The sequence below is a fragment of the Protomyctophum bolini genome (assembly GCF_963924005.1).
Source record: "Protomyctophum bolini genome assembly, chromosome: 18".
Classification (NCBI taxonomy): domain Eukaryota; kingdom Metazoa; phylum Chordata; class Actinopteri; order Myctophiformes; family Myctophidae; genus Protomyctophum; species Protomyctophum bolini.
In genome coordinates, this window is record NC_137879.1 from 20,496,582 (window position 1) to 20,501,581 (window position 5,000).

Sequence of the window (5,000 nt, forward strand, 5' to 3'; positions counted from 1 at the left end):
ACAACGTGTTGCTTTATGTATGGACCATAGTACCATATAGTACAACGTGTTGCTTTATGTATGGACCATAGTACCATATAGTACAACGTGTTGCTTTATGTATGGACCATAGTACCATATAGTACAACGTGTTGCTTTATGTATGGACCATAGTACCATATAGTACAGTTCTTGTCGGCAAGTGACACCATTGTATAAGCCCTATTAATACTTTCATTACTTCAAAATGCTAAATGTTTTGCTTATAATGCCATGCCGAAAATAGGGGACTCCAGGTTGAATTTGGTTAAGAAGCAGAGTGTCCCTTCCCTCCTTCCTTCCCTCTCATTCCATCATTTTCTTTTTTCAGCCCTCTGTAACTTTCCCACTGGTTTTCCTGTTGAGTGGGAACCTTGTTTTCTATGGCTCTCTCCGCTGCTACCGACATCATTAGGATTTAGGACTGGCACTTATCACCTCAGACAGCAAAGTCCTTTACCTGCTGCTGAATATCTGCATTGAAAAGTTAGTTTTATATATATATATGTTTTTTCCATAGCATTTTTCTGGTTTCCTAGGCTATAGATAGTGCACAATGGAGATGGGAAAACAAAGGGCACTGAGGGAGGGTGAAATATAACAAAGCCAGAGTTGACCTTGCGATGTTGTGAGTACATGGCGTGCCAGTTTGTATACATACAATTGTTGGTTTAGTCTAAGTTGAGATGTTTTTCAGCTACTTGGCATGAATGTAAGAATGATTGTGCTGATAAACGTCCCTGAACTGTCAGAACAGACATCAGAGAAACAGACACATGACATAGTCAGACTCAAATCCAAGACAGAAACGTAGATATGTGTGAAGTGCTCGAAGTTACTCAGAAGTGGCTGAAACTCATTAGGACAAACTACATTTGTTTTTAGGTGTTTTGACAGATTTGTCAGATGTCAGAAAGGGGTCTGTGGACCCCCTCGGGTCCTTGAGTGAGGGGGCTCCAGTTGGTCCCCACCTTAATGATTGATACTAGTCTCCATCGTTATACATGTACAATAGAGAAGGAAAAATACTAAACTATTTTAATCACACCAAATGCAAATGGCACATGTACCAGATCAAATCATGTGTAAAAAATAAATAAAAATAAATCTTTTAAGATTTCAGGGCCCCCAGACATAAAAAATAAATAAAATTGGTGTTGGGTTGGCTGTACCATAACACGTTAAATTGGGGATCCTACCGATCCTTAAAATTTAAAAGGTTGAGAATCACTGTCTGCTATAGAGGGAGGGCACGTTCACAAGTTTAGAGCACAAAAACACAGGGATGAGACTTAACTCAAACATGATCTAGCTGCTTCACATGTCCAGTAGGACCAGCACATGTGCAACTACGTTTAAATATATCATGAACATGCAGGCCCATAAGATGTCATATGCGTACATATATGTTATTCCATTTTCCCTTCCACTCAGCTATTTCTACATGATAACATCTGTGTGTGTGTCATACACAGTGCTATGTCAATGTGTATGGATGACCGCGAAGCAGCTGGTGGATGAGCCATGGTAGCTGCATGGGTCTTTGTGGGACAGAGAGGAACGCACTGAAGTGCGTTTCCCGATAAACAGGAAATATCTCTTTAATAGCAGTAAATAAGAGACAGACACAGGCATTCATCAGCCAGCGCCAACTTAGGACAGATGCACACAAGATATGGATGTCGTTTGTACCTCCTAAATCCACAGCAGCCGCTCACAGTACACGTGCACGCACGTATACACAGACACGCGTAAACTTAAAGCGGCTCATTGTTGAGGGGGACAGGACGAAGGCTGACAAAATGTGCACACTTTCAAGAATTTTCTTCATCTTTCTCTATCCTCTCAAAGACATTTTATCCTCACAGAGAAAGAACACACACACACACACACACGCACACACACCACTGTCTTTTATGCGATTTTCTCTCATTCCACTCACTCCTGTTTTCTTCTCAAATGATTCTCTCTCTCTCTCTCTCTCTCTCTCTCTCTCTCCTCTTCTCTGTTCTCTCTTCCTCTTGCTTTCTTCTCTTCTCATCAAGATTCAGCTGTGTAATTCTCTCTCTCTCTGAGGACTCCATTGATATTTCCCTCTCTGCATGTTTGGGAAACATCAGCTAGGAGAGAGAGAAAGAGGGAGAGAGAGAGAGAGAGAGAGAGCAAAGAGAGAGCAAAAAGAGAGAGCAAAGAGGAACCAGAATAAAAAGGACAATAAATAAAATTATATTGCATGAAACAGAACAAAGAGATCAAGGAATCAAGACACAGAGAGAAGCAGGGAGAGCAGAGCAGAGCATGGCTCTCTACTGTGGCTTCAGAAGAAAGGGACACGGGCTCTCTTTGTGATTCTATCTCTTTTTGAAGCGTGGAGAGACAAGGGAGCAGCTATTTACTGGAGGTCCACATAATGGCCACTTTTATTTACTTTCCCCCATTTAGCCTGTGCCAAGGACCCCCCCCCCCCCCCCCCCCCCCCGCCCGCATAAAGTAGTCAAAGCGTTCCCCTGTGCATGTGTGTTAGCGAGTGCACGTGGGTGCGTGCATGCATGCACACAGTAAAATGCTCAATCCTCAATTTAACTTTGGGGTAAAAATTGACCCAAAATGGACCTGGACGATTGTTACAGTCTCTGCATGTGCAATCTCATATGAGCTCAGTCCACTCTGAGAGAGTGTGTGTGTGTGTGTGTGTGTGTGTGTGTGTGTGTGTGTGTGTGTGTGTGTGTGTGTGTGTGTGTGTGTGTGTGTGTGTGTGTGTGTGTGTGTGTGTGTGTGTGTGTGTGTGTGTGTGTGTGTGTGTGTGTGTGTGTGTGTGTGTGTGTGTGTGCGCGTGTGCGCTGACGTCTTCATGTCTATCTGATTCTGTGTGTGATTTGCTGATATCCAAGCAGCCAACTACCTAGTTAGTCCTAAATGAGCAGAGCAGATATGTATCCTCTGTGCAACATGTGGCTACATTTATGTATGACCTGCCTTTACCCCCCCCTCCCTCCCTCCCTAAGGCTACACACACACACACACACACACACACACACACACACACACACACACACACACACACACACACACACACACACTAAAAGCCCTTTTCTGACATCTGAAAGGTCACCGGTCCTATCCAGACTCTGATCAAGTTGACCCCTGGCTGTCCTGAGGCGAGTGTGACAAGCCACTAGCCACTGGAGCACGGAGCGGCCCAAAACTCACCCGTACTTAAAGGGACATTTCGCCCATGTCTTGTCCCGTTAAATTTGATCGATTGTCCAAGTGAGATATGCAGAGTCCGCACTGCATTTTTGATTGTTTTGAATTCAGTGGACCAGTTATGCGAAGCACACACAATGTTTTGTAGCCTACAAAAAGAAAAAATGCATTGGATTTTTTTGGGTGAAATTTTAGCAGTTATATCATACTTACAGTACATCTGCATCCTGTACGACTGGATTTCTCTACCGGGAGCATTAAAGTTAAACTTCTATCATCTATCATCTTTTCGTTTTGTCTTATATGCGTAATAATTCAACCTTAGTTACAGTGCAGTGACATGCTCCTTTTACACTATACACCTCAGTACCACGGTTCCTAGCTCCGTTTGTAACCTCTGTATCTACGCTGCTGCGCTTAGCTCCGAGATGAGGTTCCGTGAAAAGCTATCCCTGCGCTGGTAGAATTGGAGCTGCTGGGTAGAGCCCATCGACAAGTAGTGGATTAAAACCCTTTCGCAGTATTTATTTTATTTAAATAAAGGTATCGATAGGTAGATACAGTTGAATAACTTAACATAGGCCCCTAATATTTTAACTGAGGCATCAAACAACCGCTTTAATACAAAGCAGTTGTTTGTCAGCCAGTACGATTTGTTTCCCTGGTTTTCCAAATGCAATCTTATGGAAGCAGTACTGCGCATGCCAACGGGGGTTTGACTGGACTACATTTTTATTTAAGCGGTTGTTTTGATGCCTCAGTTAAAATGTTAGGGGCCTACTGTATGTGAAGTTTTTCAACTCTACCTATCGATACCCTTACTTTTTGAAATAAATACTGCGAAAGGGTTTTAATTCACTACTTGTCGACGGGCTCTACCAGACTCCAATTCTACCAGCGCAGGGTTAGCTTTTCTCGGAACCTCATCTCGGAGCTAAGCGCAGCAGCGTAGATACAGAGGTTCTGAATGGAGCTACACGGTTCCTAGCATTCAACTGCTGACCTTTGGCCACAGCAGTCTTATTACCAGACTGTAGCTCTGGGGCGTCCCTTTAAAGTTTAAAACATAATAAAATATAATATCTCTACAGCCTCCACTCTACATTTTCTTTCCTTTTTAAGTTTTTTTCCTGTATATTATTTTTTTCTTTTCCCCTGTGCTATTTTTAAGATTTGGCATTTGGTGGAAACAGGCTTTCATTTGGGCCAAGTCCCCTCTCTTGAAGCACGCTTGTTCAGTCGCTCATTGTGAGCAGCAGGGAAAGGGGGGGGGGGTTCACACAGTGAAGGCGATCACAAGACATGGGGGGGGGGAGACGACGACAAGAGAGAGTCCAACTGTGTGTGTGTTTGTACTATATGTCGCTGTCTGGTTGTGTTCTCTCTGTCTTTCTTTCTCTCACTCAAACACTGTTGCTGCTGCCCGTCTGGTGGTGCAGGCCTCGGTCTCTCCCTCGTTCTCTCTCTCTCACCCTCACTCTTCTCACTCTAATGTCTGTCTAGTCTTTTTAGTGCTGTGTCTCGTGATGGCAGCGATATGGTGAGCCCCCCCCCCATCCTTTGCCCTGTCTGCCTGGTGCTTCGAGTAGAGTAGGGGGCTGCTAGCTTCCTGCATTCAAAAACAAATAAGCTGCCATATAAAGATCATCCCTCATTTCTCCTGCAGTCACTCAGACGCCCCCTCCCCCCCCCCGACCCAGTCACGCACATGCACGTACTGAGTCACACACAGTCGCACGCCCATTCACGCACACACACACACACACACACACACA